Source organism: Misgurnus anguillicaudatus, chromosome 5, assembly GCF_027580225.2.
Source record: "Misgurnus anguillicaudatus chromosome 5, ASM2758022v2, whole genome shotgun sequence".
Lineage (NCBI taxonomy): Eukaryota > Metazoa > Chordata > Actinopteri > Cypriniformes > Cobitidae > Misgurnus > Misgurnus anguillicaudatus.
The window spans coordinates 4,340,632-4,362,273 of record NC_073341.2 but is presented as its reverse complement, the minus strand read 5'-3'; the positions used below and the strand labels follow the sequence as shown (position 1 = coordinate 4,362,273).

General features: G+C 38.1%; 1 long non-coding RNA gene across 1 annotated transcript; it reads right to left on the bottom strand.

The window, feature by feature from the left end:
• Window positions 1-11,950: 11,950 nt before the first annotated feature.
• Window positions 11,951-14,491, bottom strand: LOC129442786 (uncharacterized). Its single transcript, XR_012369387.1, has 4 exons — window positions 14,147-14,491; window positions 13,533-13,969; window positions 13,366-13,459; window positions 11,951-12,683 (listed from the first exon to the last, which is right to left on the bottom strand). It is a non-coding gene; the product is annotated as an uncharacterized lncRNA (long non-coding RNA).
• Between the last annotated feature and the right edge of the window lie 7,151 nt (window positions 14,492-21,642).

Here is a 21,642-nt window from a genome sequence, read left to right as displayed (position 1 = left end):
ACTGTATACCCGAATATAAGACGACCCCCTCATTTTCTTCTCTTAATGAATTCAAGCGTAACTTGAAATCTTATCTATTTACTGTGGCATTTGATTGTGTATGATTGATGGTGAAATAGCTATATGGCCAGTGTAAATAGAGGGATGGGTTTTATAACGCATTGAAATTTTTAGTGTTTTACTATGTATTCCTGATGTTGGCCCTGACGTATTTTATCATTGACCAAAACGAGAGGTAGAAATTGTGTATTCTTATTGTCTTATTTTAAGTTTTTATTGTGTAACAATGTTTGTTTTTAAATTGGATTATTATTATTATTATGTACAGCACTTTGGTCAACTTCTGTTGTATTAACTATGTGCTTTATAAATAAATTGAACATTGAACATTTACCAAACTTATTTTTGGGTTTTTACGAGAAAATAATTTTATTTTAATTTTTTTATTCTCTCTCTCTCTCTCTCTCTCTCTGCATCTCACGCATTCACCTCTTTCTCTCTCGACTTTTTTTGCTTGTTCGAACTCTATGTGGTTTCATATACCCAGGGCGGTGTTTGGTAAGATTGGAGGGCTGGATTTTTTGTTAAAATGTGACTTTGAGATTAATAAGATTCCAATTGCCTTGTCTAAATTTCATGGTCAAATTTTATTGTTTTGGAAAATGATCTTTTCTCACAATTTTACTCCACACAATTCAGTTCTGTGGAATAATAGAGCAATTTTGATGAGCAGAAAATCAGTATTCAATGCTGATTGGTTTGACAAAGGAATTGTTTTTGTTTCTGACTTAATGGATGATAATGGTGTTTTTCTGTCATATGATAATTTTGTGTTACGCTTTAATTTAACTTGTACTCCGAGAGAGTATCTAAGAATTTGTAAAGCTATTCCTCTACCTTTGGTCCACCTAATACGTAGTACATTGACTTATTCCGTTGTTACTCCTGTATTACCAAATTTATTAGTTGGACCTTACAAATTACTTGGAAAAGAATTTAATAATAAGGCTGCCACAGATGTTTTTAAATCCAAGTTGTATCACGACTATAAAAGGAACTGTGTATCTCTAGAGTTTGTGGATCTGTTGAAAAAGTCTTTTTCGAAGTATGTTAAATGGCCAATTCCACCTAAGGTCAAAAAAACACACTTTAAAATTTGTCACAAGATCTACCCAGTCTCCACTTTTCTTCATAAGTGTTTTAAATTTGACAAGGCGGGATGTGTTTTTTGTGATTTTTCTGATGAATCTTTGGATCATTTGTTTTTCACCTGTCCCATTTCAAACCAGTTTTGGAATGATGTCAGAAATTGGCTGATTTCAAAAATGCCAAACATCCCTGTGTTTAACATACACCACATTTTATATTACGTTGATGGTTTAAAGAATCCATTATCAGACATTGTAAACATTGTTCTTCTTTTTGGTAAATATCATATCCATTGTTGCAAATGGAGAAATTCACACCCATGTTTTCAACACTTTATGAGTGAATTTAAACTATTTCACTCTTCACTGAAACTACTGAAGAACTGTCATGCTTTGAAATTGTCCACAAACATATCTAAATTTCTTGTCCTCTAAAATTGTATGTATGTATTATAACTTTTTTTTCCACTCCTTGCAATTATTGTGTATCCCCTGTTGTTGTTTGTCTTTGAGTTTTTTATGCCAGTACCTTTACGAGTTGTTGTATTCTTGTTTAAAGCACAATAAAAAAAAATAAAAAAAACTCTTTCTCTCTCTCTGTGCATGCTGGGAGTTTGGGGAGGTGGGAGCGCGTTGTGGAGAACGTTGTATTTGTGAGATTGATTGGCATCATTTCTCGCGGTTTTTCTACACTTTTATTTTTATTTTTCCCTTCACTGGTCTAAACAAAGATACTGTAAGGAAAAAGTGCATTTTGAGCATATCTGCGACTGTTTAGTCGCTGTTATGGTGTCCGTCCAAGTTCAAGGGATGCCGGATATGTCTCTTCGGAATGGGGGCAGGTATGTGCCTGAATCCGGAGTGACAGTAGAGGAATTAATCCTTGTATTAGGAGAAAAAGTAGGAGCTGAAAACATCGCCTTAGCCTCACAAATGAATAAGGCAATTGTAGTGTTTTTTAAATCTGAGGCATTCGTTAATGTTTTGACGATGAGCGGGTTATGGGTAAGAGAAACTTTTGTTCCTATAACTCCGCTATCCACTCCAACAACTAAGGTTATAATTTCTAATGTTCCACCTTTTGTGTCAAATGATGCAATTATAAAAGAACTACAGAGATTTGGCAAAATTTCAAGCCCGATGAGAGCAGTTCCTCTCGGATGTAAAAATGCCGCATTAAAATACGTCCTTTCATTTAGAAGGCAAGTGCACATGTTTCTAAGTTCTCCAGAGAAAACTTTAGAGGCTTCTTTCAGAGTTGCTCATGGAGAAGGTTCTTTTATGGTCTATGCTAGTACTGAAAGCATAAAGTGTTTTGAATGCGGGGATTTAGGCCATAAGCGATTTGCGTGTCCACATAAAGAATCAACGTTACAACGCGTGTCCACGGCTAGCACTGGGGAAAACACTTTTGAGCGTCGTGCAAGCAACACAGACATGCAGAGATCCGAGGACCAAGATAAACACGCTAGAGATGAAACCGTAAAGCAGCAAGAGGTGAGTGAAGCTAATACTACTAATACTGTTGATATGAAAAAAACCTGGATGTTGTAATGTGGATGACAAAGTTGTAAGTGAAGGTGATGATATTGATCAAAGTGATGTTGAAAACTTGAGTGGAGTTAAAGGTGCAGTGGAAAATATGGTTGATGAGTTGGAGAATTTGTCACAATGTACTGATGATGGTATTAAAGAGGATAAGCAGTGGACAGATATGCCTAAGGGAGATGAAAAGGATTTATATACTCTTGAACAGATTAACTCTTTCCTTGATAATACCAAAGGAAGAGCAGTGAGTGATTATTTCCCAGATATTGATAAATTCATTTCCTCAGTTATGTGGGCTAGGAAGAAAAGTAGTTACAATGAACTCTCTCAACAAAAAAGGTTCCGCCGTAAAAAACACTTGACTACATTTAGAAAAATTGGAAAAGTGGGGGGGGAGGGGAAATAAATAATCACAATGGCTGTCTTTCTGTCTTTACTATCTTTCTGTTTTCTCTTTTATCAGTGAATGGGGTGATGACAGGGAGATTATTAACGGGAAAGGTTTCCATTTTCTTTTTGTAAATGTCTATGCTCCGAATATCACAGCAGATAGACTGGCTTTTTTTGCTAAAATTGAAAGTTTTTTAAAACAACAGCAGTAAGGAGATTTTATTATCTTAGCGGGTGATTGGAACTGTACCATAGATTTTACGAAAGACAGGAATGGTGAAGAACCCCATGCACAGTCAGCTTTAGTTTTGGCTAATGTTGTCAAGGCTCTAAATTTAACAGATGTGTGGAGAGAACACAACCCATTAACACAACAATATACTTGGGTAAATTTCAATGGTAGTAGGATTTCTGGAGCAAGGTTGGATAGATTTTACATATCATCAAATATGAAAAATAGGATTATAAACACAAAAATCATTCCTGTCTTTTTCTGATCACAAACTTATTACTGTAGAATGTACCTTAGCAAAAAGTGCTCACAAGAGCTATTATTGGCATTTTAACAACAAGTTATTGCAAGATAAACATATCTGTGATACATTTACAGCCTTTTGGGAAACTTGAGCCGTTTCTCAATATGCGTTCTTGTCTGTACTTGCGTTCTTGTGGACTTGTGAAACGTCATCAGTCGCGGCCCAAGTACTGTTCCAATTCAAAGTTCGCATCAAGCCCAAGTTCACATAAAATCCCCGGATGTGTTCTTGATCCGCCCATATTATCGAGGATGCATCAGAGGAGACTTGCGTGGACTTATGACAGCGAAGTTTCCCATAATGCATTTCGCGTCAGGAGTTCGTTCTTCCGAGTCTGAACTTGCAAGTTCGAACTACGAAGGACACAAGTCCGAGTTTGGCGTACTTGGTTTTGAGAAACAGCTTTGGAAAACTGAGAAATGTTTTTATGAGGATATAATACAATGGTGGAAAATTCTATCTATTCATCTATGATCGGAGGCTTTGGCCTCAAAGTTGAGAATGAGGTCCATCAGGGTGGCAGAGAGACTGCTGACGCAGATACATTATTTTATACCACTGAACTACAGACTGTCTTAGAGAATTCTGCTGAAGAGGAACACAATATGGACTTCCCAGAGCTGGATGTAACAGCTGATACTGGGGAATGGCAGGAAACAGAAGTAAGATTGTTGACTTTTAAAATACCAGAACTTCGATTCTTTAGTGGCATTGGAAGTAAATCTCTGTATGTACTGTGTGTGAAGAAAAATCACTTACGGATGTTTGAAAATATAAGGGAGTCCAAATGGCAGGAGTTTTTTGGTTCAAGTTTTTCCGCTAGGGGTTGCTGGAGGACCTTGTACAAACCTCCCATTGAAAAAAGGACAGGAGATCTTCAATGGAGGATAGTGCATGGTATAATCGCTACGAACAGACACAGAACACACATTGATCCACAGGTAGGGGGGGAGTGCCCTTTTTGTGGGATGCGGTTTTCCATTTGTTTTCTGAGTGTGAGAGATTGCAAATACTTTTTTAAAAATAGAAGAGTATTGTCAAACTTTGGGAGAAGAGTTCACAATGATGTCTTTTTATCTATGGCCCAAAATACAGTAGAAATAAAATGCAAGTACATGTTCTACTAAATTTTTTATTTGGGCAAGCAAAACTGGCGATTTGGCTTTCAAAAAAAAGGAAAATTCTTGGTACTGTTCGACCGATGTTCTCTCTGTTTTTAAAGGGTTAATTAAGTCACATATTAACATTGAGTATACGTACTATAAGTTGATTGATGATCTGGAAAGGTTTAGATATAAATGGGGTATTATCCAATATCTATGTGGAGTTGAGCTTGATGGTGTTTTACAAATTAATGTCTGAGTAATTAATGGTTTTTTGGTTTTGGATTACTGTTTTTGTACTGTTATATTGCTTTTTGACAGCTAGGTGTTATTATTTTTTTTTTAAAGATTGTTTTAATGTATATCTATAAAGTGTGTTTCTAACTGCTTAGACTGTACTCAGGTTTTGCTATAATGTAAATTAAAGGACATGTAAAGTCAAGTCTCTCTCTGCATCTCACGCATTCACCTCTCTCTCTCTCTCTCTCTCGCACCTCTCTCTCTTCTCTCTGTCTGTCTCTCTCTCTCTCCATCTCGCGCGCGCACCTCTCTCTCGCTCGCTCTGCGTCTCACTCTATACGTTTTAGTTAACCGTAAACGTGCGGCATTTTAATTCAGTTAAACACAGATATTATGTTGCTTCTCTAATTTTAAATGCATATTGGAAGGGAGAGCTGGGTTTGTCTTAATGGGTCGCTTTTCAGACACCATTTCAGATTAATTCCGTCGTGCTTTCTCTCTTTCCCCCATGATTTTTTTCAATATCGCGAATATAAGACGACCCCCCAAACTTGTTTTATATTCCGGTATACTACATTGTCAGCTTTCTTATCCCTTTACCTGCACTTTTTTCAATCATCAGGTGCTGCCTGCCTTCTAAAACCTACTATTTAGCGATCTAAATCCATTATGTGACTCGTTAATGCTGCGGCTGAATGACAGTCTGCAACGTACACTTGGCGTCAGTGCATTTCACACACGTGTAAAAGAAAAGCGAACTTTTATGCACAAGCTACGTTTGATACTTTTTCTCTATGTCTAAATGTTCACTCCCCGCAAGTCTAACATTCATTTTACAATGCAGGGACTGTAACAAGAGATATGCTAGTTATAAATACAGGCAGAATAAATTCGTTGTGGTTTCCAAGCTCGTTAACGTTAGCGATCTTCCACTGATTGTGGGATTAGCTATTAACATTCATTTTCAATATAACAGGCTAAGGAGAGATGATACGTCTCATTGCTATTTACTGTCACGTTATTAAATAAATACTTCAGTCACATTGTCAAAAGTTAAAAGGACAGTCAGTCAACTACACTGCAACAACATAATATTACTAGGTAATTCCGCTTCACTCTATGCTTATTTAACAGCAGCAAAACTAGACATGATAGTCACAAATTTTGTCATGCTTATTTGAGTTAAGAGAACTTATTGGGATGTTCTTTTAATTGTTATTCAAGCAATGTATGTCTTGTGACCAACTCACCATCAACTAAATCGTTGTTCTCTCTGCCAACTCTGGCTGGATCAGCAGATTGCAGGATGTGTGACGCATTATACACGTGTGTTGCCAACAGGGTGGTTGTAGAGTGCCCTCTGGTGGACAATCTATTCAATGGCAAAACTCATGACATGGTTGAAGCATGGTTGAAGGCTGTTTCGTTTCATCCGTTTTTTTATTTATTTAAATATTCATATATCGGCCATTATGAATGCCGATACCGATAGTTTGGAAAATGCCTAATATCGGCCGGGCGATATATGGGTCGGGCTCTATTACAGTGCATAAAAAACTAATAATAAATAGAATAGAATAAAAATACAGTAATAAAATACAGTAATAATATTAGAATAAAACAATAATCGCAGTTCAAAATATGATAGTAAGTGACTGTTTAATCTAACTGCCTTTGTTTAGAGAAACTATTGCATTTGGAAAAAAACTGTTTTTAAATCTGATGGTGCTTGTTTGTATGGACCTATATCGCCTACCAGAAGGCAACAATTGAAACAGGTAGTGTCCAGGATGCGTTTTGTCCTTAGTGATATTCTTTGCTCTCGAGAGAGTACGACTGAGTGCAATGTCTGACAGGGAGGGGAGAGGGAAACCAATGATATTTTCTGCAATCTGTATGATTCTTTGTAGGGCCTTTTTGTCAGCGGCAGAACACGCAGCAAACCACACAGAGATACAGTAGGATAGAACGCTCTCAATGGTGGCTTTATAAAAGGACACCATCACCATCAAATTCATGCTGTTTTTCTTCAATGTCCTCAGAAAGTGAAGACGCTGCTGTGCCCTTTTAACAACTGTAGTGGTGTTAGTTGTCCATGAAAGTTGATCTGTAATATGGATGCCCAGAAATTTAAAAGAGGAAGCTCTCTACACACACTCACCATTTATGAGGAGGGGTTGATGTTGTGTACTACATTTTCTAAAGTCTATTATGAGTTCTTTTGTTTTTGCAATGTTAAGGTAATGTTATGTACACATTGTTAACTCAGCTACGCATGACGGACAACGAGAGTGTTACCGACTACTTAATAAGAGCAGAGAACCTCATCACTGCCCTGAGAGATGCAGGAGAAACCATGAGTGACGGGCTAACCATAGCTATGATTCTCCGCAGATTACCAGACTCTTTTAAACCGCTTGCGATACACATAACGCAAAATGAGGACGACAACAAAGCATTGGAAGGATGCAATGGACAAAGAAATGCGATCGCTGGAGGAGAACAAAACCTTCACACTTACACAGTTGCCACCAGGAAAACAAACTGTTGGAGGCAGATGGGTTTACACAATTAAGAGAGACATTGATGGATCTGGAAAAGGCTACAGTCGCAAAAGGCTACAGTCAGAAACAAGGGACTATGATGAGACATTCTCATCCACAGCAGATATGACAAGTGTGAGAGTGGTTATGCAAAAAGCAGCACAAGACTTGATCTTACATCAAATGGACGTTGAGAGTGAGACAGCTTATTTGCATGCACAAATTGACCACAAAATATATATGGAACAACTGGAAGGTTATGAACAAAAATCTAAGACTGGTGAAAAACTGGTATGCAAATTAGAGAAATCTCTCTATGGCCTCAAACAATCAGGTAGAAACTGGAATGCTATGTTACATGTTTGTTTAACTGAGAATGGTTTTAAACAAAACTCAGCTGATAACTGTGTATATACAAAGGAAAAGCATAATGAGAAAGTAATACTGATTGTATGGGTTGATGACCCAATTATAGCGGCTAACAATGAAAGTGTTCTGAAAAGTGTTAAGAAAATGCTAACTGAAAGGTTCAAAATGAAAGATATGGGAAGGTTGAAACATTTCTTGGGCATAGATTTTGAACAAACAGATGGTCTAGTCAAAATGTCACAGGAGAGATATGTGTGTAAAATACTAAATCGTTTTGGTATGCAGGATTGTAAATCTAGAGAAACCCCATGTGAACCTAAGCTTGATTATTCAGAAGATGCTGAAAAAATGAAAGAGCCAAAGAAGTTCAGAGAGGCAGTGGGAAGTTTAATCTATTTTTCCACTTACACACGACCAGATTTAAGTTTTGTTGTCAGGAAACTATCTCAACATTTTGCTGAACCAACAGAACAACACTGGAACACAGTGAAACATGTGTTCAGATACCTTAAAGGTACAGGAAAACAGGAACTATGCTTCAGAAGAAATGACACAGAGAAACTAGGTCTAAGGGTGCGTTCACACGACAAAATTTCAGGAGTGACAACCGTATTTACTCACAGGTGTGAGTCTGGAAGTGTCCTGTTCAGACAGCATATTAAAGACACAAATACAACACTGCCTGTATGAACGAGCAAATATATATATAAACTTTATATATCTCACTTACGGGGCTACACGCAATTTTATGCATATAATGTAATATGTTCTGTGGCGTCTATGAAGGTAATATAATATCACATTAACCCTTGTGCATCCTTGAGGACATTTTTGTCTTTTTAGGGCCCGAGCACACCGGGGTGTGAGGACCCTATTGTTCTTCAAGGAGTTATTAGGGCCCGAGCACTGAGGAGCAGGCCAGAATGGCCTGCACCGAAAGGTGCGAAGCCCTATTGGTTTTGCTCGAATTTATTTTATTAGGGCCCGAGCACCGAGGAGCAGGCCAGAATGGCCTGCACCGAAAGGTGCGAAGCCCTATTGGTTTTGCTCGACTTTTTTTTTTAACATTTTTGGCCTCTTGAAATTTGGCACAGACGTTAGAGTAGTCCGTCATTGCGAACACAGGCGTGGCACAGGGGCTCTGTAGCGCCCCCTGTAGTGCAAAAAAAAACATTGGTGCACAGATCGGGCAAACATGTACGCACATGTACGAGAGTTGGTACGCATATAGATCTCATCGACCCGAACAACTTTCGCCCTCTAACATTTTAGCTCCGCCCAACAGGAAGTCAGCCATTTTGGATTGTTTAAAAAATGCATGCAGTGAACTTTTAAATACTCCTTCTAGGGGATTAATGGGATTGACACCAAACGTGGTGATCATGATGTCAAGACATTGGACTTGCTAAATTGCGAAGGGATTTTTGATATCTCGAACGGTTCTGCCATGGCGAGGCGACAAAGTCATGGACGAATTTAGAGAAACAGGAAGTGTCTAATATCTAAGCCAAAAAATTTCTTATTGGGATGCCATGCGGGGTGTTTGTTCGTCTGAAGATTCCGATCGCATCGATGTGCCTATTGTGACTCCCGGGTATAGCGCCACCACCAGGCGCAAGGAAGTGTGTCAGTCAGTGTCTAATATCTAAGCCAAAAAATGTCTTATTGGGATGCCATGCGGGGTGTTTGTTCGTCCGAAGATTCCGATTGCATCGATGTGCCTATTGTGACTCCCGGGTATAGCGCCACCACCAGGCGCCAGGAAGTGTGTCAGTCATGAACTTTTAAATACTTCTCCTAGGGAATTCATTCGATTGACACCAATCGTGGTGAACATGATGCTGAGACATTGGACTTGCTTAATTGAGAAGGGATTTTTGATATCTCGAACGGTGTTGCCATAGCGAGGCGACAAATTTATGGCGAATTCAGAGAAACAGAAAGTGTCTAATATCTAAAGCAAAAATGTCTTATTGGGATGAAACGCAGTGTGTATGTTCGGCCAAGGATTCCGATCGCATCGATGTGCCTATTATGAGTCTCGGGTATAGCGCCACCAACAGGCACCAGGAAGTGTGGCAGTCACAAAAGGTGGATTTTTTGACAGTTCCATGCGATGTTCTTTTAAATACTCCTTCTAGGATATTCATGCGATTTACAACTTTCACAATCAAACCTATTAGCTCCGCCCCACAGGAAGTTTTGGATGGTTTCAAAAATGCATACGGTGAACTTTTGAATACTCCTTCTAGGGGATTCATGGGATTGACACCAAAACGTGGTGATCATGATGCCGAGACATTGTACTTGCTAAATTGCGAAGAATTTTTTGATATCTCGAATGGTTCTGCCATGGCGAGGCGACAAATTCATGGCCAAATCAGAGAAACAGGAAGTGTCTAATATCTAAGGTAAAAAATATCTTATTGTGATGACATACGGGGTGTTTGTTCATCTGAAGATTCTGATTGCATCGATGTGCCTATTGTGAGTCTCGGGTATAGCGCCACCACCAGGCGCCAGGAAGTGTTGCAGTCACAAAGGTTGATTTTTTTTGACAGTTCCATGTGATATTCTTTTAAATACTCCTCCTAGAATGTTTATTTGATTGACAACAAAAGTGGTCAACATGATGCTGAGACATTGTAGATGCTAAAGTTAGATTAACTGTAAATTTGGCACACACATCAGAGTTGTCAGCTGTTAAGTGGTCAGATAAAGGCGTGTCTATTTAGTGGCTCACTACACAGTAAATTTGCCAGAGTAAAATTTACTCAATTTGAAGAAAATTTTACTCTATACCAGATAACATTTGGTCCCTCTCTAAAAAGAGTAAAAGTTACTCTTTTGATAGAGTTGTTTTTTTAGAGTTAATTATGCTCAATGTAGTGTTAATATTTTACTCTGTCATGTAATATTTGACTCTATGAAGTGTTTTTTAAAAACAACTCTAGTACCATTTTACTCGGTTCAGAGCTAAAAGAAATTGACTCTGTTACAATTTAACTCTATTTAGAGGAATTTCAGATTTACTCTGCCACAATTTACTTCCCCTCCCGAGTTGTTTTTCATCAATTATGAGTGAACTACAAAAAATAATCAACTCTGTCCAGAGTTATTCTTCTGAATTACAAAATTCACGTTTCCCCATCAAACAGCTCGAAAATGAAAAACGTCAGTCTGAAACAAAACTGTAATTTCAGTAAAATTTTATTATCTTGCTATAACAGCATCTATTATAAATTTTATTTGTCACGCTCATCTTTTAAACAGCATTTTTACAATTCATGACAACAACACTAAAATAATATAAATAGTGATAATACAACAGAGGAGATAAAGAATTACATGAAATAATATGGTACAATAAACAAAGCAGAGACAAACTACTACAAATACTGAAATTAGGAAATACAGTTAAAGGAGACATTTCACAAGACTTTAAGATGTGAAATAAATATTTGCTGTCCCAGAGTATGTATGTGAAGTTTTAGCTCAAAATACCATATAGACAATTTATTATAACATGTTAAAATTGACACTTTGTAGGTGTGAGCAAATATGTGTTGATTTTGGGTGTATCCTTTTAAATGCAAATGAGCTGCACTACATGGCAGTGGTTGAATAGTGCAGATTAAGAGGCAGTATAATTATAGTAAGATCCCCTTCTTACATCACAAGGGGAGCCACATTTCAATGAGCTATTTTTTCACATACTTGCAGAGAATGGTTTATCAAAACTAAGTTACTGGGTTAATCTTTTTCACATTTTCTCTGTTGGGGGGACCCAATTATAGCACTTAAACAAGGAAAAAGTCAGATTTTCATAATATGATAATATGTCCCCTTTAAACGTTATTTACAATATGTAAACCATGCGTTTGTTATCAGAGTCCCAAATAAAAAACAATTTAAAAGTGTAAATCTGCAACTCACGTACTAGGCCCTTGTGCAAACCCAGCTGAAAAAGTAGTACACTTCAATAATGTACTGCTCTCTTTTCGCACATTCATTTTGTACTTAATAAACTTAAAAATGACTGTGCTATATTGAGACGCCATGAATATAAACTAAAATGTGCTTAAAATATATTTAAAAAATTTATTTATTTACCACTTGTTTGTATGAAAGATGGGTTTAAGTTTACTACAAGCAGTACCTAATTACATTTTTTAAATATATATTTTAAGCACAATTAAGTTTACATTCATGGTGTCTCAAAATAGCACAAACAAGTATACTTAGATGTTCTTAAGATTTTCTTTAAGAAGTACTAAAGAAGAATATTTTTTTTGTATATAAAGTAAAAAATTAGTGTGTAAAAATAGAGCACTTTCAGATGGGTTTTCACAAGGGCCTAGTACGTGAGTTGAAGATTTACAGTTTAAAATAGTCTCCATCTGGGACTCTAAATAACAAAAGCATGGATTACATGTTGCAAATATAATACAAAAAATATTACAATTGAAACTATGGTTCTAAAGTCATTCTTCATGAATTCATAACTTGTATAGCACATGTATGTATAGCACAATAGTTACCATCCTCAACTTAAGCATTTTGGAAGAGGTCTTGGACCTTACAAGTCTGTTTGAGGCCACGGTCTGTGCAATAACCTTTGGTTTTATGTTGGTAGACCACTTCTCCAACAACTTTGCAGTGGTCGCCTCACCAAATAGAAGTCCAAAATCCAAAGTCATGCACCTGTTTGTGGTTGCCGTGGGCATTTTATCCGTCCCTCTGATGCTTGAGTTTTAATCTCCACGCCAAATATCCACTTCCATCTTCTGCATTGTAATAATGCTCCTATGAATAGAACAATACAAAGACCTAGTAGTTTTACATTTCATGACTAAAGAAATGAATGCCTTATCAATTAATGCAAAAAATATTTACACTGCAATATAAAAAGTATATCTTCCTTTTAAGGTCACGTTCTTCCTGATCCCATTTTAAATTTTAGTTAGTGTTTAATGTTGCTGTTGGAGCATAAATAACACCTGCAAAATGATAAAGCTCAAAGTTCACTGCCAAGCGATATATTTTCATTAACAGAATTCACCTTTCAAAGCCTACACGAATGGCCGGTTTTGACTACAGCCCTCTACTTCCTGCTTTAATGACATCAATAAAACAGATTTTGACTAAACTCCGCCCACAGGAATACGTCAGTCTCCAGCTAAGCTCAAACGGCTCTGCTAAGTTAAGCTGCTGTCGAATCAAAACACACTGAATAAACTACACAATCAGAACTTGTTACATATTTCTGAAGCAGGGACTTCACAGAACAATGAAGACATCAGCCCGTTTTGAGGACAGTGAAAACAGCGCTATACAGACAAGTAAATTGTGTGAAAGAATAGCACTTTTTTTACACGTGAATCCTTGAACACGTGTTATAATGTGCACTGTAAACACAATCAACGCTTCAAAAACAGAAAGAACGGGACCTTTTTATCACAAAGATTGAGAGGCAACATGTACATACATAACCAAGCTTGCTCCTGGGGTCAGCAAAGCATGGGAATATGGAGATAATACCCTTTGCATATTCTTCCTTCAAACTTCGGTAAGGGCTTGTTCTACAAACAGAAACCAATTACAACCCGTAACATCATAAACATCAATTTACAAAGTAGTGTACGAACAACCTACCCATGTTCCTTTGTTAAATGTGCTACCAAGATTTTCACCATGTCACGTCTTTGGCCATCTGAAAGACTTTGTTCGAGCGTATTCCTTTATGACCTTATCACCTCCAGGGATGCTGTTTAGGATATATTCGATCTGGAAGGGGATTATATTAAATAGAGCAGGGATGAGAAAATATTAACTGAAAAGTGTATACTTCATACCCTCAGCAACATTTGAGGTGGATCAAAAAAGTTCAAAGTTGGTTTTAAGGTTTTGAACCACTTTAAATGTTGACTAGTGTAGTTTCAAATATCCTTACATATTTAAGTTATTCTGCATAGATGTAATTCAGTGGCAAATTTGATGATTCTTACCTGGACTAGATGACGTTCCTTGGCGAGATTTTTTTCAGGAGGATTTCTAATCAACACTGCGGTCCCATCAGAGTCTGACGTGCCCTTAGTATTAGATAAATAATCAATCTTCAATATAATCCATATCTATAATCAGATTATCTGTTCATACAATTTTGATAGCATGCTGAGAATTAGTCCAACTAACATATTAGCATATGCAAATCAGTGAATTGGTGAACACTGCTAAAAGAAACTTGATAAGCATGTCAAACAATTTACCATCAAGGCTTGTTGTGCTTTCTGGGATGAAGATTTCTAGGACACCAAAGTCTGGTCGTGTCAGCAGATATTATTCCTCATTAACCTCTGTCTTTATGTCATCAAAGACATTCATTGTAGGAAGATTAAACTTCTTGCCAACTGAAAAAAGACAAACCAAATTGACAAAGGCCAGCAATGCCAAATTAACAAGTTAATATTAAGTTATTTTGTTATACCCCACAAGGTACAATCATACACTTGTAGTACTATTAAAAATGTCTTAGAGGAAAAGTATTAACAATATTAACTCTTACCACATTCCAAAAATTTGTGAAATGTAAATGGTTGTGAAGAGAAAATATATTTCTTGCTGTCTTTGAACTTTACTCTGACAACGTTGTTGGTTTGAATCCTGAAAGAAACCAAAAACACAAAGTTAAACATAATACCTTACAGGTACATTCCATAAGAAACAGCTCAAGTTACTGTCCGAAAAAGGGATAACATTAATGCACACATCAATCTGGCTAACGTTAACTTAACTCTTTACCGAGTCACGTACATGTGGTGCACAACTCCAGACGCTTGTCAATTAAACTTCACTTTACTTTGACAACGCTGTTGGTTTGAATTCTAAAGCAACCAGAAACACAAAGTTAAACATCATACTTTAAGTTTCAAGAAAAACAGCTCACGTTATCGTCCGAAAGGGATAATGCAAACCAAACTGACTAACGCGAACTTAACTCTTTACCGAGTCAAATACATGTGGTAAAACTCAAAACGCCCGCCAAAATGTTAAGTTACAAACATTTCATAGGCAGTAAGCAAGTCTCACGCGTGTCAGTTAACATTCGTAATCAGTATGTTAGTTATTTGCTTTCCAGATAACTTTTATGCCTGTAATTAACTTATATAACATGTAAATAATGGACTAATTAGGTCTCACGTGAGAAAGTTATCTCTGTAATATTAAAAAATGTGGCAAAATGACTAAGATCAAAACAGAGGCGAATATTCTGGAAATTAATACTAAGATTAAAAAAATTCACTTACTTCACCATCCAGCACAAAAGCAGCTTGTCTTCTTAACCAGCAGTGATCGATATGGCCGTTACCAAAGGGAGTCACGGTGAGTGAAGCCAATATTTTGATTGCCCTCTGGTGGCTGGGTGCCGTGTAGGTCATAAAGCCCGCAAACTCTATGTAAGCAAATGCTACGTGAACCAAACTTAAAAATCTAATTGCAGATATTTCCCCCAAAGATGGTTTCAGTTACTTTAGTTTTTTATTATGTTTATGTACTTTTAGGTGTTCGTTTTTCTAATTAGTTTGATTCAAATTAGTTACTAAATGATATTTTTTGAGATGTTGTTTATTTATTTTCACAATAGAAATATATGCAGGCGTGTCATTAATCTTTATTGTTAGTCTTTTAACATTATATACAGCAATGGCAGATAAACGGAAATTAGGAGGGAAACATTTAACTCTGTTACAGTTACTCTGTAATTTTGCTCCCACTCTACTGACACATTTGACTTTGTTTACTCAAAACGGAGTAAAAACAACTCTTTTGGAGGAAAAAAATATTAACTCTGGAAAAAATACTCCGCCACTTTTCCTGTGTAGCGCCCCCGTTTGTCTAAAATGTGGGGTTTCTTTTACCTACAGTACCCAAATTGGTCAGTAGCAACATGAAATAGTCCACTGATATTTACCCGCTTGATCAGAGGTGGAAAAAGTAATAAAATATTGTACTCAAGTAAAAGTAAAGTTACTTTAATAATATTTTACTTAAGTAAAAGTAAAGTTACTTGTCTAAAAATCTACTCAAGTAAAAGTAAAAAGTAAGTCATTTTAACTTTACTCAGAGTAAAAGTTACTTTTTTTTACAGCGGGAAGAGGTGGAGGATTCTAGTATAGTTCAAAAACGACAAGGGAATATACATCTCAAACTAGTTGTGTTTAATTGTAGGAACATCTTTACAATGAAAGTGCAATAACAAAAAGTTAATAAAATAAAAAGCTTTTTTAAAGTAAGAAACATTTATGGAATTGTTTATTATTTTTACATGTGAGTTATGCACTTTTGAAGGTGGTCAGCAGCTTGTAAATACAATCACTATAGTAAGGTTGTAATTGATGTATTGCTGGTAACATACATTATTTTATTAAAATATATGTAGTTTAAATGAGCATATAATGAGATGAGTGCCATGTCTATATACATTTGACACGTTTATTATCTTACTTCCCTGACCTGGGGACCTGATGACCTTTATTCTTTTCTCTCTCTCTCTCTCTCTCTCTCTCTCTCTCTCTCTCTCTCTCTGCGCAGTCTCGAGGACGTTTTGAAGTTGTGTTTGACTTGACGCGAAGCTGCTAGACCTCGGAAGATAATGCGCATGGTATTAAAAACGCGTCGTGCAATTTCGTACTTAAGAGCATGAATCCTACCTTTCATAGAAATGAAACACTCGCTTCGCGTCAGTGGAAAGTGGTCGCTTAAATAAGACCACGGGTTTCTTTCATAAGATTTGAACTGAGGCGCGTCTGCATAAGCGCGAGCCAGTCTCGTCCCTCTCCATGGTTCTTTTTGCGAGTTCCCCAGAGCCCCGCCCAATTACATCAGTTGCTCGTCTTTATCACCTTGCTTTTTAAAATATTTTTTTACTCAGTAACGGATATGATTTAAAATGTAGCGAAGTACAATACTTTAAATAAAACATACTTAAGTAAAAGTAAATGTACAGATTTTAAAAACTACTCAAAAAAGTACAAATACACAAAAAAACTACTCAATTACAGTAACGTGAGTAAATGTAATTCGTTACTTTCCACCTCTGCGCTTGATGCACGTGCCCACTTTGCGCTGTTTTCTCGGAGGCACCGTGTAGCGGTAAAAAAACGTGCGAGGGCCCGCCATCGCTGCTTGCAGCTTTGTTTTTTATTTTATTTATTTATTTTTTCAACACTTTCAACCCTAATTTGGGTCCCTTAACATACTCGAAAACTCTTGAAACTTGGCACACATGTCAGAGTCCCGTACCACTAGGCTCATGCAAAGGCTGAAACACGGGCGTGGCACTGGGGCTCTGTAGCGCACCCTGTAATGCAAAAACAAACATTGGTGCACAGATCGGGCAAGCATGTACACACATGTACGAAAGTTGGTACACATATAGATCTCATCGACCAGAACAACTTTCGCCCTCTAACATTTTAGCTCCGCCCAACAGGAAGTCGGCTATTTTGTATTGTTTCAAAAATGCATGCGGTGAACTTTTGAATACTCCTCCTAGAGGATTCATGGGATTGACACCAAACTTGGTGAACGTGATGTCAAGACATTGTACTTGCTAAATTGCGAAGGGATTTTTGATATCTCGAACGGTTCTGCCATGGCGAGGCGACAAAGTTGTGGCAAAATCAGAGAAACAGGAAGTGTCTAATATCTAAGGCAAAAAAATGTCTTATTGTGATGCCAAGCAGAGTTTTTGTTTGTCTGTAGATTCCGATCGCATCGATGTGCCTATTGTGAGTCTCGGGTATAGCACCACCACCAGGCGCCAGGAAGTGTGTCAGTCACAAAGGTGGATTTTTTTGACAGTTCTATCCGACGTTCTTTTAAATACTCCTTCTAGGATATTCATGCGATTGACACCAAAAGTGGTCAACATGATGCGGAGACATTGTAGATGATAAATTGCGAAGGGATTTTTGATATCTTGAACGCTGTTCCCATGGCAACGTGTCAAACTTTACTTTCATTTTAAAGGCATATTTAAGCCTTACAGTTGCATGCAGTGAACTTTTAAATACTCCTTCTAGAATAATCATGCAATTGTCACCAAAAATGGTCAACATGATGCCGAGACATAGTAGATGATAAATTGCAAAGGGATTTTTGATATCTTGAACGCTGTTCCCATGGCAACGTGTCAAACTTTGCTTTTATTTCAGGCATATTTAGGGCTCTTGGCATGCTTAGATTAACCTTAAAGTTGGCACACACATCAGAGTTGTCGACTGTTAAGTTTTGGCAAAAACGTCAGATAAAGGTGTCTATTTAGTGCCTCACTAGCGCCCCTGTTTTTCTAAAATGTGGGGTTTCTTTGACCTACAGTACCTAAATGGGTCATTAGCAACATGAAATAGTCCACTGATATTTACCCACTTGATGCACATGCCCACCGTGCATCGTTTTCTCGGAGGCACCGTGCAGCGGTAAAAATACGTGCGAGTACCCGCCATCGCTGCTTGCAGCTATATTTATTAGGGCCCGAGCACCAAGGAGCAGGCCAGAATGGCCTGCACCGTGGGTGCAAAGCCCTATTGTTTTTGCTTGTTATTAGGGCCCGAGCACACAAGTGTGAGGACCCTATTGTTTTTGCTCCGTTTATTATTAGGGCCCGAGCACCGAGGAGCAGGCCAGAATGGCCTGCACCGTGGGTGCAAAGCCCTATTGTTTTTGCTTCGTTTATTATTATTATTATTATTATTATTATTTTCCGAAATGAATCGCATTTTTGAAGGCCTAAACATACTCGAAAACTCATGAAAATTTGCACATGCATCAGAAGTGGCGAAAATTTACATGTAGTATAGGCGTCAGAAGTGGGTGTGTAGAAATGGCTCGATAGCGCCACCTGCAAAATTTCAAGATAACAGCCCCCCCACTACGAAAAACGTACAGATACGAAATTTGGTAGGATCATCAAGCACCCCAAGACCTACAAAAAAGTCTCTTGGAGCTAAGATCTAAACCCCACAGGAAGTCGGCCATTTTTAATTTTCTCTGTTATTTTTTGACATTTCTAAGCATCGTACTTTAACGAACTCCTCCTAGCGATTTAATCCGATCATTATCATATTTGGTCAGTCTCATCTAAAGGCCTTTGCGATGCTAAATTGCAGAGATCTTGACTTTTCGTTGGAGGGTGTGTCCGTGACGGCCTGACAAAGTTCAGCATTTTCGCCATGAAACAGGAAGTTGTTCTATCTCAGGCATACAATGTCCAATCTGCCCCACGCTTCACATGTTTGATAAGGGTCTTGACCTGAACACATTTTGATGCCACTATTCAGCTTCAGTCATAGCGCCACCTAGAGGTAGCAGGAAATGCCATGTTTTACGCTGTGATTTACTGCTCTTAGAGATTTAATCAAATAATCATCATATTTGGTCAGACTGATGTTAAGCCCTTTGCCGTGATAAATTGCGAAGATCTTGACTTTTCGTTAAAGGGCGTGTCCGTGGCAGCCTGGCAAAGTGTGATATTTCGCCATGAAACAGGAAGCTGTTGTAATTCAGACATACATTTTCCGATCTGCCCCCGACTTCACAAGTTTGATAAGGATCCCGGCCTGAACACGTCAATATAACAATAATCAGGTACAGTCGTAGCGCCACCTGCTGCACACAAGCGGTGTGGCACATCAGTTTCCCTTTGAATATCCACCTATATTTACCCACTTTAATTCATATCCCCCTGGTTCACTGCTTTACTAATGCCATAGGGTGGCGGTGCACATGCGTGCGAGGGCCCTTCCATCGCTGCTTGCAGCTTTAATTATTATTATTTTTCTTCTTCTTCTTCTCCGAAATGGATCGCATTTTTGAAGGCCTAAACATACCCGAAAACTCATTAAAATTTGCACACGGGTCAGAAGTGGCGAAAATTTACATGTAGTATAGGCGTCAGAAGTGGGCGTGTAGAAATGGCTCGATAGCGCCACCTGCAAAATTTCAAGAGAACAGCCCCCCCACTGCGAAAAACGTACAGATACGAAATTTGGTAGGATCATCAAGCACCCCAAGACCTACAAAAAAGTATCTTGGAGCGAAGCTCTAAACCCCACAGGAAGTCAGCCATTTTGAATTTTCTCTGTCATTTTTTGACATTTCTAAGCGTCGTACTTTAACGAACTCCTCTTAGCGATTTAATCCGATCATTATCATATTTGGTCAGTCTCATCTAAAGGCCTTTGCGATGCTAAATTGCAGAGATCTTGAGTTTTCGTTGGAGGGTGTGTCCGTGGCGGCCTGTCAAAGTTCGGCATTTTCGCCATGAAACAGGAAGTTGTTCTATCTCAGGCATACAATGTCCAATCTGACCCACGCATCACACGTTAGTTAAGGGTCTTGACCTGAACATATTTTGATGCCAATATTCAGCTTCAGTCATAGCGCCACCTAGAGGCAGCAGGAAATGCCATGTTTTACGCTGTGATTTAATGCTCTTAGAGATTTAATCAAATAATCATCATATTTGGTCAGGCTGACGTTAAGCCCTTTGCCGTGATAAATTGCGAAGATCTTGACTTTCCGTTAAAGGGCGTGTCCGTGGCAGCCTGGCAAAGTGTGATATTTCGCCATGAAACAGGAAGCTGTTGTAATTCAGGCATACATTTTCCGATCTGCCCCCGACTTCACAAGTTTGATAAGGGTCCCGGCCTGAACACGTCAATATAACAATAATCAGGTACAGTTGTAGCGCCACCTGCTGCACACAAGCGGTGTGGCACATCAGTTTCCCTTTGAATATCCACCTATATTAACCCACTTTAATTCATATCCCCCTGGTTCACTGCTTTACTAAGGCCATAGGGTGGCGGTGCATATGTGTGCGAGGGCCCTTCCATCGCTGCTTGCAGCTTTAATTATTATTATTATTAGGGCCCGAGCACCGAGGAGCAGGCCAGAATGGCCTGCACCGTGGGTGCAAAGCCCTATTGTTTTTGCTTCGTTTATTATTATTATTATTATTATTATTATTATTATTATTATTATATTCCGAAATGAATCGCATTTTTGAAGGCCTAAACATACCCGAAAACTCATGAAAATTTGCACACGCGTCAGAAGTGGCGAAAATTTACATGTAGTATAGGCGTCAGAAGTGGGCGTGTAGAAATGGCTCGATAGCGCCACCTGCAAAATTTCAAGAGAACAGCCCCCCCACTACGAAAAACTTACAGATACGAAATTTGGTAGGATCATCTAGCACCCCAAGACCTACAAAAATGTCTCTTGGAGCGAAGCTCTTAACCCCACAGGAAGTTGGCCATTTTGAATTTTTTCTGTCATTTTTTGACATTTCCAAGCGTCGTACTTTAACGAACTCCTCCTAGAGATTTAATCCGATCATTATCATATTTGGTCAGTCTCATCTAAAGGCCTTTGCGATGCTAAATTGCGGAGATCTTGACTTTTCGCTGGAGGGTGTGTCCGTGGCGGCCTGCCAAATTCGGCATTTTCGCCATGAAACAGGAAGTTGTTATAACTTAGGCATACAATGTCCAATCTGCCACACACTTCAGATGTTTGATAAGAGTCTTGGCCTGAACACATTTTAATGCCAATATTCAACATCAGTCATAGCGCCACCTAGAGGTAGCAGGAAATGCCATGTTTTACTCTGTGATTTACTGCTCTTAGAGATTTAATCAAATCATCATCATATTTGGTCAGACTGATGTTAAGCCCTTTGTGGTGATAAATTGCGAAG